Source organism: Megalobrama amblycephala, linkage group LG7, assembly GCF_018812025.1.
Source record: "Megalobrama amblycephala isolate DHTTF-2021 linkage group LG7, ASM1881202v1, whole genome shotgun sequence".
NCBI lineage: Eukaryota > Metazoa > Chordata > Actinopteri > Cypriniformes > Xenocyprididae > Megalobrama > Megalobrama amblycephala.
Window position 1 is genome coordinate 43500188 of NC_063050.1, and position 19433 is coordinate 43519620.

At 36.7% G+C, this 19433-nt stretch overlaps 1 long non-coding RNA gene across 1 annotated transcript in view; it reads right to left on the reverse strand.

Annotated features, from left to right (window-relative positions):
- The window catches only part of LOC125272632, a 30142-nt gene extending 19481 nt beyond the window's left edge, over positions 1-10661 (reverse strand). Inside the window, exons 1-2 of the long non-coding RNA XR_007185898.1 lie at positions 10440-10661; positions 2736-2813 (exon numbers count right to left, since the gene is read on the reverse strand). This is a non-coding gene — a long non-coding RNA (uncharacterized LOC125272632). The remainder of the gene's footprint in view (positions 1-2735; positions 2814-10439) is intronic.
- Between the last annotated feature and the right edge of the window lie 8772 nt (positions 10662-19433).

Below are 19433 nucleotides of genomic sequence, written 5' to 3' on the forward strand. Positions count from 1 at the left end.
CACATTTACACACTTCACACACTAATTCAAAAATATGTTCATCAAAAAAAACAAGGAAAAATATTCGGCTGCTTCATTGATTTTAAAAAAGCCTTTGATTCTGTATGGCATGATGGGCTTTTTCTAAAACTTATCCAAAGTGGAATAGGAGGAAGGACATATGATATCATAAAGGACATTTACAACGGGAACAAATGCTGTGTCAAGATCAATGACAAACGAACTGATTATTTCAGTCAAAATAAAGGGGTCCGTCAAGGCTGCAGCCTCAGCCCGACTCTCTTTAATATATATATCAATGAGTTGGCATCAGCACTTGAGAAGTCCTCCTGTCCTGGTCTGACCCTCGAGGGCAGAGAAATCAAATGCCTCCTGTACGCCGACGACCTTCTGCTGCTGTCACCTCATGAAGAAGGACTGCATGAAAGCCTCTCAATTCTAGAGAAGTACAGTAGCGACTGGGCCTTACCAATTAACATGGACAAATCCAAAATCATGATCTTCCAAAAAAAACCTCGCCTTACTGACAAAAAATATAATTTTACAATCGGGGGAACACTTCTCAATCATGTCACATATTATAATTATTTGGGTCTCACAATCTCAGCTTCTGGACAATTTGAAATGGCAATGAAAGATCTGACCGATAAGGCACGCAGGGCTTATTACAATATAAGAAAATCATTGTTCAAATTCAACCCACCCATAAAACTGTGGATGAAAATTTTTGATGCCATCATCAAGCCCATTCTTTTGTACGGCTGTGAAATCTGGGGCCCCAAATTTAAATTAAACTATGAATCGTGGGACAAAAATCCTATTGAAATTTTCCACCTCGAATTCTGCAAAAATATCCTGGGTCTCCACAGAAATGCCCCTAGTCTGGGTTGCAGGGCAGAACTGGGCAGATTCCCTCTCTTATCTGAAATCCAGAAGAGAGCAGCGAAGTTCTGGTTTCATCTGTCAGACTCACAGGCAGATGCCTACCATCACTGTGCTCTTTCATACAGGGCAGGACACCCAGAGAATGACCCCTTGCACTATTTAGTAGAAACACACCAACTAAATTCAAAAATTCAATTCAAACTCTCAAAAATTAAAGAAATAGGTCAAAGAACCCAGGAAAAATACACCCATGATTGGCAGATCAAAGCAGCACAAATAAACAAATTAAAATACTTTCACAAAATAAAGACAGAGTATCAATTGGCACCTTACTTAATAAAAATTAAAGAATATCGTCAGAGAAAGCTCCTGGCGAAGTATCGTCTGAGCGACCACAGCCTGTACATAGAGACGGGCCGACACAAACAGAGCTGGAGAGCCAAAGAGCTCAGACTCTGTTCAAACTGCTCCGATGGAGTCGTGGAAGATGAACTACATTTCCTTACACAGTGCAGCAAATATAATAATATTAGAGAAACATATTTCACCCAAATTGGTCAAATTCTACCTGAATTCCAACAAGCAAGCCACATTGAGAAACTTTGTTATATTTTAGGAGAGAAAGAGAAGTGTGTCCACCTGGCAGCAGAGTATGTGTCCTCCTGTCATATTATGAGGGACAAAGAATAAACCCTCTCCTTTCATTTTTTTTTTTTTCTTTCTTTTTCTTTTCAATCTCATTACTGCTCTCTGTATTTATTTACCATGTTTTTTTTTGTTGTTTTTTGTTTTTTTTAACCACTTGTTAAATTATATGATAACATATACAATATAGCCATGCATGTATATATATTTCTTTTTTCTCTTCTTCCTTTTATTTTATTTAATTATCAGTCTATACCTGTATAACCTATTACATGTTTATTGCTTTGGCAACATTGTATCATAACACAGTCATGCCAATAAAGCCGAATTGAATTGAATTGAATTGAATTGAGAGAGAGAGAGAGAGAGAGAGAGAGAGAGAGAGAGAGAGAGAGAGAGAGAGAGAGAGAAAACAATAACTCTAAAATAAAGTTTTAAAGGTCCCGTTTTTCGTGGTTTTTTGAAGCTTTGATTGTGTTTATAGTGTGCAATATAACATGTGTTCATGTTTCGCGTGTAAAAAAACACAGTATTTTTCACATAATTTACTTATCTGTATACCGCTGTTTCCACTGTCATAAAAACGGGCTGATGACTTCCTTGTTCTATGAAGTCCCTCCTTCAGAAATACGTAACGAGTTCTGATTGTGCCAGCGGTTCCTGTGTTGTGATTCGACAGCAGCTTAGCGCTCCTTGCCCGGAAAGGTCACGCCTCTTACCATAACGTGGAGATGCATGCGCTCAGTGTTATTGTAAACATGTCTTTAATTTTACCCTATCAATTTGAGCCGGAATCAGACCCGGTGATTGGACTGCGGGATGAAAATAACAGCGTTTCGACGACATGGCGACAAACACACTCTACAAACGCAACTCTTGTGTATTCCTGTGGGCGGAGGTTAGTCAAAAAACTGTTTTAGTGACGTCATTAAAGAAGGAAGTAGAGGGATGTAGTCCAAACTGGCCGTTCGATGTAGGCGACTTCTGTTAAATAAAATATCTCGCTTGGCATTGAACTTTGAGCTTTAAAATTTTACAGATTTTATTTATACTCTAACAACAACATTACACACTAACTAAAGTTTGAAACATGGGATCACGAAGAACGGGACCTTTAAATAAGAAATAAAGTCACATTGTGAGATATAGTCTCATTTAAAGAGATAGTTCACCCAAAAATTAAAATTCTGTCATCATTTACTCACCCTCATGTCGTTCCAAACCTGTATGACTTTCTTTTTTTCTGCGGAGCACAAAAGATGTTTTGTAGAATGTTGGTATTCCTTTAAGAGAAATAAATTACCACAATTACCATTTTATTTACTCTGAGGTGGAACAAACTACAACAAATATATTTTTTTGCATTGATCCAATAGCAAAAGATAAAATCCACGATTTCTATGACTTCAAAAAGAGGGGGCAAAATACTGAGAGCTTGATTACGGTAGACAGAAAAAGTAGTCAAATAAGCCGTCACTCCCTCAGCCAATATATTAGAAACACTCACGTAGCAGCATTAACTAGTTTTCTGAAAAGGCAGTACATTACAAATATATTACAAAGTATGGTTTTATAAATAAAAATATGAAAAAGTACTAGATTTACAATGTTAATAACTGTGAAAATGCATAATCACAGTCTGTGAAAAGGCCAATGTTTAATTTAAAGGTGCCCTAGAATTAAAAATTGAATTTATCTTGGCATAGTTGAATAACAAGAGTTCAGTACATGGAAATGACATACAGTGAGTCTCAAACACCATTGTTTCCTCGTTCTTATATAAATCTCATTTGTTTAAAAGAACAGGCGAATCTCAACATAACACCGACTGTTACGTAACAGTCGGGATCATTAATATGTATGACCCCAATATTTGCATATGCCAGCTCATGTTCAAGCATTAGCTAGTATTAACGTCTGGATGTGTGCACAGCTGAATCATCAGACTAGGTAAGCAAGCAAGAACAATAGCGAAAAATGGCAGATGGAGCGATAATAACTGACATGATCCATGATAACATGATGTTTTTAGTGATATTTGTAAATTGTCTTTCTAAATGTTTCGTTAGCATGTTGCTAATGTACTGTTAAATGTGGCTAAAGTTACCATTGTTTCTTACTGTATTCACTGAGACAAGACTGTTGTTATTTTCATTTTTTAAAGACTTGCAGTCTGTATAATTCATAAACACAACTTCATTCTTTATAAATCTCTCCAACAGTGTGTAATGTTAGCTTTAGCCACGGAGCACCATCAAACTCATTCAGAATCAAATGTAAACATCCAAATAAATACCATACTTACGCGATTAGACATGCTGCATGACGAACACTTTGTAAAGATCCATTTTGAGGGTTATATTAGCTGTGTGAACTTTGTTTATGCACTGTTTAAGGCAAGCGCAAGCTCCGTGGGCGGGGAGCGTGAGCATTTAAAGGGGCCGCAGCCTAAATCAACTCATATTTAATGATGCCCCAAAATAGGCAGTTAAAAAATTTAATTAAAAAAAATCTATGGGGTATTTTGAGCTGAAACTTCACAGACACATTCAGGGGACACCTTAGACTTATATTACATCTTTTAAAAAGACATTCTACGGCACCTTTAACATCACCCTGACACCCAACCAAAATTCAACATCTGTCCATTGTTGGAGGTATACATCAAGCCAACATTAGGTTTTGACGTCAACTTGATCTTCATTTCCAACCAAAATTCAATGTCTGTCCAGCATTGGAGATTGACGTCAAGCCAACGCTGGGTTTTGACATCAGCCCAATTTTCATTTCCAGTGAATCACATGATGCAAAAAGCATGCATAAAGCAGACATAAAACAAGCATTTCCACAGTTTCCATGTGTCTTTATGACATGGAAAATGTAGATTGTTTCAAACATCAGTCATTTACTGATGGGATATCATTACTCATATAATGAGTAACCATCGAGTGCTTACTATTGTCCTGCTATCACACACACACACACACACACACACACACACACACACACACACAAACACACACACACACACACACAGGTTTGTTTTGCTATCAAAGTGAGGACATTCCATAGGCGTAATGGTTTTTATACTGTGTGTACATTCTATCCCCCTACACTACCCCTACTCCTAAACCTGCCCATCACACAAAACATTCAGCATTTTTACATTTTTAATAAAACATTGTTTAGTATGTTTTTAAAGCTATTTTAAATATAAGGACTCATGAAATGTCCTCATATTTCATGTTTATGTCATAATACCAGTGTAATACCCATGTCATTATAGAAATTTGTGTCCTCATAAATCACAAAAATGCACACACACACGCACACACACACACACACACCTTTCACTCTTCTTTAACCTACTTCTCCATTCTCATTTCTAAAATGCGCAACAGAGTAAAAGTTTAGTTCAAGTATGTGAACATTTGTATGTGGATTAAAGGGTTAAAACAAATGTTGATCTAATCGTCTAACTAATGCTCCAGTGAGCTGTACAATTTCCTTGTCTTTTCCTATGCCTGTAAAACTGACACTCATGACGAGTGAAGAAAGGAGGAAAAAAGAGGAGAGAAGTGAGCTGACAGGCAAAAGACCCTCTCATCCAGCTGTCTGACCCCCCTCCTTGCTCTCTCTCTCTCCGTCTCTCCCAGAGGGTTTGTCCTTCTGGTCTCGTCCATGATGAATGGACCTGTCGAAAGAAACTCATCCTAGACCCAATTAGAGACAGAGAGAGGAAGAAAGACAGAGAGAGAGAGTGCTTTGGGGGGAATGAGTGAGAGTAAGAGACGGTGACAGCGCGAGAGAGAAAGAATCCCAAACACAAGTAAGCTATGCAGGAAAGAGCTGTATTATTTTAGTCTATACTCACTTTCATAACAGGGTTTCTGCAGTGGTTCATACACTGCACTAGACTGCTGGTCTGAAATCATTTACACACACACACACACACGCACAGACAAAAAACATATCCTATACAACAATGTAACAGTAAAAATTACCTGTAGTTCTGTAATTCTTTTAAAAGTACCGTAGTTACAGTTACTTCAGCAGGGGTTTTAAACTATTTGATGCGAAGATTCCCCAGTTATTTATTTTCATGCATCGTTTGACAATGAAAATATGTAACTAGTTTTATATTTTAGGAGGGGGATTGCAAGATCATTCTGATTTGCTTTACATCAGTTTATATTGTTTATTTATACTCTACTGAAAGTAAATGAAATTATTATCATCACATTAAGTTGACACTGTATCTTTTGTATTGATAGATGTATAAATCTTAAATATTTGAAATTTAAATTTATTTGAAAATGTAATAAATATTTCATTATTGTTACCAGAACTTAGAATGTAGTTTGAAACATGCTACGAAACGATCAAATTCTGGAAATTAGTTAAAAAATAATAATGAATTAACATTTTAAGCTAAAACTTGAATGTTGACAGTCCAAAAAATACATATTGTAAAAAAAATATCTATTTTTTCCTCAAGTTTTCCATGGACCACCTAGCACCTAAATGATTTCTTTTATATATTTTTATAATACAATATTATATATATATATAGGCCAATACCAATACTGCTACTGGTATTGATTTTTTTTTTTGTTTTTTTTGTGAGCCATGTACCCTTGTAAACAGTGATTTAAGATTTTCAGGTAGGTATATAAGAAATTTAATAAAGTTATTAGACACTTTACAGTCTTTACTGCATAAACTCTAAATTAAATAAAGATTAATCCTTATTAAAGCTACAAATGTTATTCAGTCAAGAGAATTAGGTGATTTTCTCTTTTTCTTTTGTTGTTTTATTATCATTAATAACAGACAGCAGCATGGTTTATTAGGCTGCTGTCACTTTAAGACCTGCCGCACATGACGTGGATCTGATACACATTTTCTCACTTTACAACTCTTTACATTCATTTAAAACTTCATTTAACTCAAACTGTGCTTGCGAGGATACTCGACAAAACAGGTATTTTGGCATAATTTTGTGTTTTTTTTTTTTTACCGCTGTCTGAAGCGGCTTTCTGTGTGCATGAGTCGTGTGTGTGTCACACAGACAGGAGATTCACAGAACCGCACCAGCACTGTGTTCTCTTTTGTGTCTTATGCTTGAATGGTTTAAAAGCCTTTGCATGAATAAGAGCATGATCATATTGTAACGCTAGCCAAAGGATAATGGAAAAAATGGATGCTGTGTTAATTGCGTTAAATATTTTTAATGCGTTAAACTTAAATAATTAATCTTTTTACAGCACTGTGTTATATATATATATATATATATATATATATATATATATATTTTTTTTTTTTTTTTTTTTTTTTTTTTTAAACATTTACTTTTAAAATAGAAATTTCAAAAATAAAACATTTACCTTTTTTAATATTTATGAATATTGCCAAATAGAGCTAACTAATAGAGTTAACATATAAGAACAATTTCCCCAAAGTATTGCTAAATAAACCACACACACACACACATCCGCGCACACACAAAGATCAGACACCCAGCTGAAAGAGCCACTGGGAGCATTTTGTACAGCAGTGAATAGAGGGTTTTTCCTTGATGCTTCTCAATTTCCTCTGGGCTTTTGTTGTTTTGGTGTGTTTGTTTCCTGCTTACAAGTGGAGAGTGTGTGTGAGTATTAGTGTTCTGTAGCTCAAAGGCACACACACACACACAGCCCTGAAAGAGGTCTTAGGACTTTAACCTTGTCGGTTTAAGCTGTAATGTTACTAACAAGAAGACAGCAGGAAATGTGTGTGTGTGAGAGAGTGCGAGAGAGACAGACAGGGAAACTTGAAGAATTGGAGGCGAATCAAAAATAAGTCCTTTTTAACACATTCAAAAAGGTTAAAGGTGCCCTAGAATTAAAAATTGAATTTATCTTGGCATAGTTAAATAACAAGAGTTCAGTACATGGAAATGACATACAGTAAGTCTCAAACACCATTGTTTCCTCCTTCTTATATAAATCTCATTTGTTTAAAAGACCTCCGAAGAACAGGCGAATCTCAACATTACACCTACTGTTAAGTAACAGTCGGGATCATTAATATGTATGACTCCAATATTTGTATATGCCAGCTCATGTTCAAGACATTACACAAGGGCAGCCAGTATTAACGTCTGGATCTGCACAGCTGAATCATCAGACTAGGTAAGCAAGCAAGGACAACAGCGAAAAATGGCAGATGGAGCAATAATAACTGACATGACCCATGATATCATGATATTTTTAGTGATATTTGTAAATTGTCTTTCTAAATGTTTCATTAGCATGTTACTAATGTAGGCTAACGTTACTGTTAAATGTGGTTAAAGTTACCATCGTTTCTTACTGTAGAGATGGGCACTCGAGTTAGAGACTCGGACTCGAGTCGCATTTTAACAGACTTCACACTCGGACTCGGACTCGACCTGAAATGACTTCAGACTTGACTCGGCACAAAAGACTCGGAATATTTTAAAAACGACTCAAGTCTTTTACTCTTAACTACTGATATTATAAAGAAAGAATTTGTGTTGTGTTTAAATGGTTTTATAATATCTGCGTCACATATATTTCCTTACGTGTCGTGGTCATAGACTGTAAAGGGTCGTGGTAGATTGGACTCTTGTCATAGAATTTGATTACGTATGTCCATGCGCATAAACTCCGAAATGTCATAATAAGAGTCCCATGCAACATGACGGAAGCCACCGTGCCATATGTTCTTTCGTTTGGGTTTATTATCAGCTAGACGCACAGAATGTGGAAAAACAATTAAAGACACCGGAACAACATCAAATTTTATGAGACATCGCATCCACAAAGGTTAGTCACATTAACTCACACAACTAACTATTATACAGTGGTGTAGCTGCATGGCTCATTTGAATTGCCAGCCTGTTAAAATATGAACAAAAAAAATCTAGACTTTAAACCTAGCACTACGTTTTTATCAATCTTCGTATTATTTGCAGCTTTTCTATTTCTTAATGTGTGTCCATAAGAGAGATAGAAAGAGATGTTAATCCATTTATTACTTAAAGCTCATATTTTAACGTATCACAGTCAGCATGTGTTTTATATTGACATTCTTAAACATTCCGAAGTTTGATATTTTTTGATAATGACTGTCGTCAATAACAACGAAGCTGTATAACAAACTGCTGTAACAAACCGTGACTCACTGGCGCCCTCTTGTGTCCGTTTAGCGACTGTATTGAAAATGACTACTCATTGCCTGGACGACTGTTTTGTACATTGTAATGGATTATCAAGCAACAAACTGGATGTACATTATCCCTTACATCATAGGACCTTAATTTCAAATAAAACATCTTATAGAAAGATCATATAATTTACTCTATATAATACAACTAGGATAAACTAGGATTTGATTATGAGAATTTATTTATTTTTTTATTTTTTAATGACTCGAGACTCGACTCGGACTCGTGACAAAAGACTCCAGACCACAGTCTATGCTCCAGACTTGACTCGGACTCCAGTGATAAAGACTTCAGACTTGACTCGGACTCCAGATAAAAGACTTGTGAACATCTCTGATTCACAGAGACAAGACTGTCGTTATTTTCATTTTTTAAACACTTGCAGTCTGTATAATTCATAAACACAACTTCATTCTTTATAAATCTCTCCAACAGTGTGTAATGTTAGCTTTAGCCACGGACAGGGGTTAAATTGGGCCGGGGCCGTCCGGGGCTGAGCCCTGGCACATACCCCTTTTCCACCAAGGCAGTTTGAGTGCTGGTTCGGAGCCAGAGCCTAGTTTCAAATCAGTTCTTTGTCTTTCGACACACAAAGCACCAGCTCCGAACCAGAAAAAGTGGTTCGTAAGTAGCACCAAAACATTGCTGGGCTAGAAGTAAGAACCGCTTGCGTCAGGGGCTGGGGGCGGGGTTACCGTGACCAACAAGAAACGTGTGACCGCCATTTTTGAAATAGCAGCTAATCGAGCTAATAGCAGCTCGATCGTAATCTCCGTCTATATACAAATTACGGTGAGCCGTGTTTGGATGCCGATGTAGGTTCGCAAAGCCATGAGCATCAACAGCAGTGAAACATCCGCGATTGTTGATAGAAGGCTTGTTCGAGATGCATCGGAGCAACGCGGACCGGCGGGTGCCGCGGATCCGCTTGTAGAGCATACGACTCCTTGTACTTTTGGATCGTTCTCGCGGAGCTTTGATGTCATGCGCCGATCGCTTTGCGAGAAGCCGATGCATCTCAAACGAGCCTGGTGTATTTGTGTTTGGCGCTGCGGCGCTAGCTTTGCTGTGAAATATGAGACGTATACAGTGACGCAAGACCTGGCTCTGTGGTGGCTCTCTAGCCTGTGGAAAGGCAAACTGGTTCTTAGAAGGCTCGTCAATTGAACCAACTCCGAACTGGCACTAGCACTATCTCTGAACTAGCACCTGGTTCGTGCTGGTGGAAAGGGGGTAACATAGGCTTACGAGGGCTCGACATACGCTTGTCCGGGACTGCGGGACAAGTGGATTTTTTGAAGTGAAAGAGAATTTTACTTGCCTGACCAGATAAGTAGCTTGATTAAAATGTCAATAACAACCAAAACGCGAGAATGATTAATCTAGCTTAAGTGGCGACTGATAGTGGATGTAACGTACTGGCGGTGATATTGCGCTGTTGAGGATCACGTAACCTCTTGAGGAGAATTCAAAACAAATGAGCTCTGCTCACACAAAGAAACTCAGTTATCATGTTGAAATAAAAATTCAATGGGGTTTAGCTTGCTATTTACGACATATGATAAAGTTAAGCATCACACGACCGAAAGTGCTGAATTCCTGAATATCACCTCGATTGAAATTGACACTAATTTCATACAACAATTCAATAAACAAGTAGTTAATATCAATCACTTACGTTTTAGATGCAATATGCCTGTTTTTTTGTGCTATTGTAGCAGCGAAAATAGTTCCAAACAGAGCAGAATCAGCACATCTCGCAGCTGCGCTCAGCCGTTTTGAATGATTCAGCGTTTTGAACGAATCGGTTGAGTGAAGATTCAATCGCCCATTCATAAACAACTGCTTCATTCTTGATTCAGAGTGAATCGTTTGAATAAATGACTCAGTGGCTCACTCATTAAGATGGTCACTTGCCGCCATCTACTGGCGGTTTAATTTCATGTTTAAAAGTATAAATTTCCCACCAGCATTTCTTATGTTTATTCAAAAATATTTAAAGAATCTCATAACATTATTGAACGCAGTTGTACTTTTTCAGTGTAAATTATTTAATTTGATAACAGCCCTGTCTCACTATTTTAATTTATCAATGTAAGAATATGAAATAAAAGATAAAAGATTTGAATAATAATAAATATATTTTTTCCAGACAAGCTACTTTTTTACTCTGACAAGTAAATTACCAATTTAGTTGTCCAAAGGACAAGCACAAAACCAGGCTTAATGTTGAGCACTGTATTTTGTATTTATATTCTGTCCTTTAATGGTAGCATCACTCTTATATTTGATACTGACACAAAGGAGAAGGCACAGGCCTACAGAAATATTTTATTGTCATCAGATGTAGCTTTCACACTACCAGCATCTATAGAATGATTTTGATCAGCATTTTATTGTTCATAGCAGAGCGCTCTCTCAACTTGTTATATTTTAGTTTGTCAAATGATACGATTTTGTAGTCTTTGCACACACATGCACCCCTCGAAAGCCTGAAACCACAGAGCCCCTCCACATAACAAATCCCAATTTAACCCCTGGCCACGGAGCACTATCAAACTCATTCAGAATCAAATGTAAACATCTAAATAAATACCATACTTACATGATTAGACGTTGCATGACGAACACTTTGTAAAGATCCATTTTGAGGGTTATATTAGCTGTGTGAATTTTGTTTATACACTGTTTAAGGCAAGCGCGAGCTCCGTGGGCGGGGAGCCTGAGCATTTCAAGGGGCCGCAGCCTAAATCGGCTCATATTTAATGATGCCCCAAAATAGGCAGTTAAAAAAATTAATTAAAAAAAATCTATGGGGTATTTTGAGCTGAAACTTAACAGACACATTCAGGGGACACCTTAGACTTATATTACATCTTTTAAAAAGATGTTCTACGGCACCTTTAAACAATATAAAACAACATAAAGGTTAAAATAACATAATTTTACAGTAAAAACTGTGAAATTGACAACTTCCACGATAACCTGAGGAGTGCAGCCACTAACAAATACATCAAGTTAGAGTGAGATAAAGACCTGGATAGTATACAAAAAGGACAGATGGAGAGAGAAAAGTGAAAAGTGAAGATTAGGGATAGGGCCAGACAGATAATGAAAAAGTGAAAATGGCTGAGATACTGAAGGTGGAAAGGGAAGGAAAGTAAGATGAAAGTCATTCAACGGATAGAGAGAATTATATAGATAGCAAGGAGGCAAAGAGAGAAAGATGAGAGGAATAGAAAACAGACCAAGAAGAGATGGAGGAGATGGATGTGGAAGGTAAAATTAAAGAAAGTGATCAGACACAGAGAAGAAATGGACAGGAAGAGAGGGTGAGAATGAGAGTTGGAGGGGGTCAGATACAAGGAGGGAGAGAAAAAGAGAGAGAGGAGAAAGAGAGGATGACAGCACAATTAGGGATTTTAATTCTCTGCATGACTGAGTAAGTCCAGTCTACATGATAATGAGCAGTTTCAATGTAATAAATCTTTATGATACACTGACATGCACACACTCTTACTGCATATAGCACCCACCAGGTTTACATTGATCATTTCTCTTTTCACACATATTCTGCGCATTTTTATACAAACTAAAAAGACTTGTTCAAACTTGTTGGAAGTTTCAGAAATTAGTGGCAGAAATGATCTGTTCTGGAACTCACCTAAAAAAAGAATATTTAGTCATCATTTAGTCACACTTATGTTGTTCCAACTTGTATGACTTAAAGGGTCATGAAACACCCCCTGTTTTACCCTGGTCGTTCACACCTCAAAGCTTAAAAACTCTGTGAAAATGGGCGTGTAAAGCTCTGGAAAAGTGGGAGTGTAGAGGGGTGAAAGAGGGAAGAGAACAACCAATGAAACACAGACATACAACACACTCATTATACAGAATAATGAATATTAATATATGAGCACAGATAAAATGACAACAAACTCCCAAGCACAAGGGAGAAATGCAAACGAATATTTAAAAGGGCTAATAATACTTTGATTACGTTTAAGAGCACTGCAGTCTCATGATAAACAACACGTAGTTTAACACAGAAAGAATAAGGACAGTTTATTTTTTGTCCATTTTTCTTAGAATTTTTGATCTAAATCAGTCTTTTGTCTATTAGAATAATCGTGTCATCGTGTTCAGCCGCTACACCACTGTATCAGTGTCCAGTTTGCACATATATTCCATTTGAAGAAGACTTGATGAAATATGTGTGCATACACCATGCTGGTTCATGTTTGGTGCAGGAGAATATGTAAAATATGTCTATAAAAACTTTAAAAACGGATACTTTATTCTGAATATGAGCCACGTGGCTAGTGTTGTTAAACTCATCGCGGAGCTCTGCGTTGAAACCGATCATATGCGCGCTCCGTGTGTGTATCATAACAATTGTATTTTTGATGTGTTCGTATTCAAACTCCAGTTTTGATCACATCATAATCAAAATACAAACAACACTCATGTGCTGCTGTGCTGAGGGAAACATACACACGGCTCGCGTGTCTGATTGCAGAGATGAATAAACAGTACTTTTGTGACATTTGAATACTCCACTGTAATGTGATCTTATGTGAACATATTTTCCATTTGTGCTGGTAGATTACAACAAAACAACCCACATGCACCCAAACCTCTGCTCTTGTCACAAGAAATCGCATTTTTGTGTTGTAGCACTGAAGAAACAAGCACCTACGACCCATGTCTCTGAATGACAACAGAGACAGAGGCAAGAGAAGTGATACTTTCTCATGCATAATACCGCAATTATGATCTTATTCATACTACAGCGCAGTGATTGGATTGAATGAGCTTTATGTCATGAATAAATGCAGAGAACCACTCAAAACTGTTGACGTCAGCATGTTCGACCAGCCCATACTGGAGCCAATCAGCACTCCGGATCTTGCATAGTACAGTACATGATGACGTTAGATTTTGTGACGTTGCTCCGACTTTGCATTTCAAACCAGAAGACAGAATCGCTCTGAAAAAAGCTAAAATAACTAATTTCAACTTTTAAATAAAATTAATGAGCACCTTTAGTGTATTCAATGATGTGCAGCCTATATATATCTGTTTACAGCTCAAAAAAATGTGTTCTGGGGTTTCATGACCCTTTAACTCTTTCTTCCTTCAGAAGATTCTCCTGTGCGCCATCCAGCTCTTCACACTCCAGTCCAGTAGGTGGCAGAAATGTTCTGCTACTTTTCTTTTCTTTTCTTATGGTGTTTCTATGCACCAATTTAATTGGGGCATTTCACCCATTTCACCAGGAGTATGGAGGCCACAATATATATTATAACATATATTATACATTAAAGGTGCCCTAGAATCAAAAATTGAATTTACCTCAGCATAGTTGGATAACAAGAGTTCATTACATGGAAAAGACATATGCTGAGTTTCAAACTCCATTGCTTCCTCCTTCTTATATAAATCTCATTTGTTTAAAAGACCTCTGGAAAACAGGCGAATCTCAACATAACACCAACTGTTACGTAACAGTCGGGATCATTAATATGTATGACCCCAATATTTGCATATGCCAGCCCATGTTCAAGGCATTACACAAGGGCGGCCAGTATTAACGTCTGGATCTGTGCACAGCTGAATCATCAGACTAGGTAAGCAAGCAAGGACAATAGCAAAAAATGGCAGATGGAGCAATAATAACTGACATGATCCATGATTACATATTTTTAGTGATATTTGTAAATTGTCTTTCTAAATGTTTCGTTAGCATTTTGCTAATGTACTGTTAAATGTGGTTAAAGTTACCATCGTTTATTACTGTATTCGCGGAGACAAGAGCCGTCGCTATTTTCATTTTTAAACACTTGCAGTCTTGCAAAATGCACTTGCAAATGTAAACATCCAAATAAATACTATACTCACAGGAATCAATGCATGCATGCAGCATGAATGACGAACATCTTGTAAAGATCCATTTGAGGGTTATATTAGCTGTGTGAACTTTGTTTATGCACTGTATAACTGCACTTATAGTCGAGAGCTCTGGAGGGCAGGGAGCGAGAGATTTAAAGGGGCCGCACAGCCTGAATCGGTGCATAGTTAATGATGCCCCAAAATAGGCAGTTAAAAAAATTAATTAAAAAAAAATCTATAGGGTATTTTGAGCTGAAACTTCACAGACACATTCAGGGGACACCTTAGACTTATATTACATCTTTTGAAAAGACGTTCTACGGCACCTTTAAAATGAACATTTTACTGCATTCACCAAACCGGTTATTTATTAAATAATTTCCATTTATGTTGTGCGGAAGAAAGAAGGTTTTTGGAACAACATCAAGGTTTATCAATGGAGACAGAGTTTTCAGTTTCGGGTGGAGGTTGGCTTGAAATGCTCAGGGATATTGTAAAAGAAAAAACTTTCTTAATGCTGGTGATAGACACTGTCAGGAGCAGCACAAGATTTGACAGACTTTCCCAGTTATTATATCAGTTGTGAATAAACGTATTTAATTAATTGTGAAAAAGAAATGCGCTTAATTATATTGAATGTACTTCAAATCTTAAAAGTATTATTTAAGTAACTGTAAAAAACTTGCAGATAATATAATATTAATAAAATTAAATGTACTTAAACTTAAATGTACTTAAATAGACTATCATGAACACTAGAGGTGTGACGAGACAGACGAGACTCGAGATTGAGTTCACAAAACGAGACAAGATTTTTACACATTATTTTTAAGAAATCCTCAATGGTGAAATACATGACTAGAAAAAATATTCTGCAGGTGTATTTGAAATTTTTAACTAATCATCTTGTAATGAATGTCATTTCAGTTCTACTTTCTGAGTATGAATTATCATATGCAGTAAAAGACAACAATATTCAAGTACTGTAAAAGGTTTTGCCACTAACTCAACTGACTGACTTCTCTTCTGTATGATTTCAGTCTCTTCAGACCTTATTGTACATGATTTATGAGCTTCTACAACTTTTGACCTCCTAACTGAACTCCTCTCCACAAACTGATCATAGAAATAAAACAGTATAAATAAAAATGGTAACACTTTACAATCAGGCCTTATTTATTAACATTAATGTATTAACCAACATCAACTAACAATGAGCAATATATTTGCTACAGTATTTATTAATCTTTGTTTATGTTAGTTAATAAAATTAGTCATTTGTTGTAAGTTCATGATAGTTCACAGTGCATTAACTAATGTTAACAAATGAAACCTTACTGTTTGTGCTTAATAAGATTAAGAGAAAACTGTTATTCGTTTTTATGGTAACACTTTACAATAAGTGCAACCATAATCACACTCTCTCAATAATTCAAAGTGCAAATAAGACCAAATGTTTCTTTGATACAGAGCTAAGAGATGGTTACAACTACACTGCCCAGCCTAAAATAGCTTTCATATTGAGAGATATTTGCATGCATCAGGGAGCCGCTTTCAAAATGCGGGTGTTGAAATCGCGTTTGAATCATAGGTTTGAATCTATGGTTTGAATGCGCCCTCGCGTTTACTTTCACTTTCACGATCGCGCGTAACTCTGTAAATATGGAGCGGCGGCGACCGTTATCCAACTGAATTAAATGTTTTTTATTTAAATACAAAGCAAAATGACAGTGGAGACATAATGTAAATGTAGCGGTGGCATATTCTTTCCTAATCATCCTAACACTCTATCATGGCAATATCTTTAGTCTCGCGAGAACTCGTGACACAAGATCTTGTCACACCCCTAATGAACACTGAAAATTACTAAAATGAAATTAGTTCATTTTACTCAAATATTACTTAAATTTAATTGCAGCATACTTAATAGAAAAAAAGTTATGTGAACTCAATAACTGATTATATGAAGCATAACTCAAATGGAATGTGTTACATCAGATTTCTAGCTCCCTAGAATGCTTTGTTTATGACTGTTAAAGAAAAGTAAATGTAAAAATATAGTGTTATTTTATGTGCTTCTGCTCAAGATTAATATAGGGGTCATCTGTTAGTGTTTAATGTCCTGTTATGTTGGAATTTTGTTTCTGCCAGGTTTTGGGGGGTTCCCACTGTGGTGAAGAGTAGAGCCTGTTGTTAGATCGAGGATTGGCCAAAGAAGATAAGCCTATATGTTGATTTATTTAAAGGATTGGTTCACTTCAGAATTAAAATTTCCTGATAATTTAATCAACCCCATGTCATCCAAGATGTTTATGTCTTTCTTTTTTCAGTTGAAAAGAAATTAAGTTTTATGAGGAAAACATTGCAGGATTTTTTAATCGGGTACAATGGGTTGAAGGTCCAAATTGCAGTTTCAATGCAGCTGCAAATGGCTCAACATGATCCCAGCCTTGGAATAAGGGTCTTATCTAGCAAAATGATTTGTCATTTTCTAAACATGATATACTTTTTAACCACAAATGCCCGTCTTGCAGGCTCTGCGATGCACCACGCATTATGTAATCACGTTGGAAAGGCCACGTGTGAACCACGGTAGGGCAAAAAACTCCATCTCATTTTCTCCTCCAACTTTAACATGATCTGACATCGTTGTTTTACCTTTTTTTTTTGTAAAGGCAGATTGACTTATGGTACTTCTCAAACGGAAGGCTGCATCCTACAATGGCTGCATATCTAGGCTGCATCCTACGATGGCTGCATATCTAGGCTGCATCCTACGATGGCTGCATATCTAGGCTGCCATGTCATCAAACGCTGAAGGCCATCTCAATCGGAAGGATCCTTAGAAGGCAGCCTTCGTTTCGCATCCTTCTTTCGGCCTGTTTTGAAGGACGCATTGGATGTATCCTTCGTGGCCTTAAATGACCCACAATTTAAATTCAAGAAAATAAACTGACAGAAAATTAGTCTGTACATTTATTATTAAATGTAAGACAAAAATAATGTTTTCGTCCATTATAAATTATATAGATGTTATGTTTTGTTTTGCTGTAAATTCATCATTTAACACTAAACTGCTAATAATGTAAGCCACTGGGAGACCTCAGACGGCTGTCATTCACTGCACTGCATTAATAAAAAAACAGTTAATATAAAGAGTTGTAATACAAAGTTTCGTGACGTGACCGCAGGGGCGGAAATATTTATGATGTAGCCATGTGCACTTGGTAGACTGTCTCATTTGAGCTTTTAATGCTGAAGGGGACTCTAGTCTAGAAGCCTCTGAAGGTCTGGACTAAGGACACAGCCTCAGGATGCAGCCTTCCGTTTGAGAAGCCCCTTTAGTCTTTGCACGCTCGCTTTGTAAACACTTCCTCGGTACTTCCACCTATGTCACACATGACCTTGCCAACATGATTACATAATGCGTGGCGTATCGCAGAGCTAGTGCAAGACGAGCATTTGTGGTTAAAAAGTATATAATTTTTATTTATTTATTTTAGGAAATTACTAATTGTTTTGCTAGATAAGACCCTTATTCCTTGGCTGGGGTCGTGTAGAGCCCTTTGAAACTGCAATTTGGACCTGCAACCCTTTGTACCCTGCTGAAGTCCACTATATGGAAAAAAAAAATCCTGGAATATTTTCCTCAAAAACCTTACTTTCTTTTCGACTGAAGAAAGAAAGACATAAACATCTTGGATGACATGGGGGTGAGTAAATTATCAGGAAATTTTAATTCTGAAGTGAACTAATCCTTTAAAAAGCAATGGCTGTGCACACTTCAGCACAGGGATTGTATCTTGGTTAATTACGCTAATACATGTAGGCCTAGGTGTGCCTGTGCTAATGCTAACTAGCAGTTAACAGATTAAAAGATTTGAGTTAAATAAAAAATTTAATTAAAGTTACATTATGTGCCTTTTGGCTCTCTGGAGGTTAAAAAATAAAAACAAAACAAAACTGCATGACTTTTGCGGAAAAAAACCCCCATTGTTTTGGTTGTTCTTCAGCTCTGTGTGACTGTGGAAGCATGTGATCCTTCACAACAGATCATGCTTTACAATAAACTCTTGAGAGCTTCATATGGAAATGTATCTGTTCAATAAAATATCTTACTCACCTGTTGAGTAATAAAAACACAATCTCCGTGTCGCTTTTACAACATTTCAAATCCCTCAGTTCTGGCCATCTCCGAAAATCCAAACCAATGTTGTCATTTAAATACGAGCTCTTTCGCGTTTTCTTTTTGCCAGCAGACTCTCCTCTGTTCGGCGTTTATTTCAAACTGGTGATTCCTCATAGGTTGGAGATTTAGCGTCCTCCATGTCAACCTTTCTTGCTTGTCCCACTCCATACATGCGTCAGTACAGTAGTAGCAGATCAACTTTTCTCTATTTATGGATATGACGACATGCACGGGTGAGTGACGTATGTAAGCAAATTCACAACAGGCTCACCATAGTGGATCACAAAACATGTTTTGGAAGGAGTGATGATGTATTGACTTAATTTTTGTTAATTTTGAACAAAAAAAAAAGTTACCTTTAATTTTCAGCTACACAGTATTAAGTGGATTTATGCTCACAGTACTCATAAAAGATTTTAAACTTAAAAGGCAATTGTTTCCTCAAATGGTTTGAGCTACTTATTGGGTTTCGCAGAATTTCATGACTGTTTATTAACACTTACAAATACATTTAAAATATATTTGAAATAATTATTTGTCATGATTTAAAAAGTACACTTATCTTGATGTGTTGGCTAACATATAAAAGCG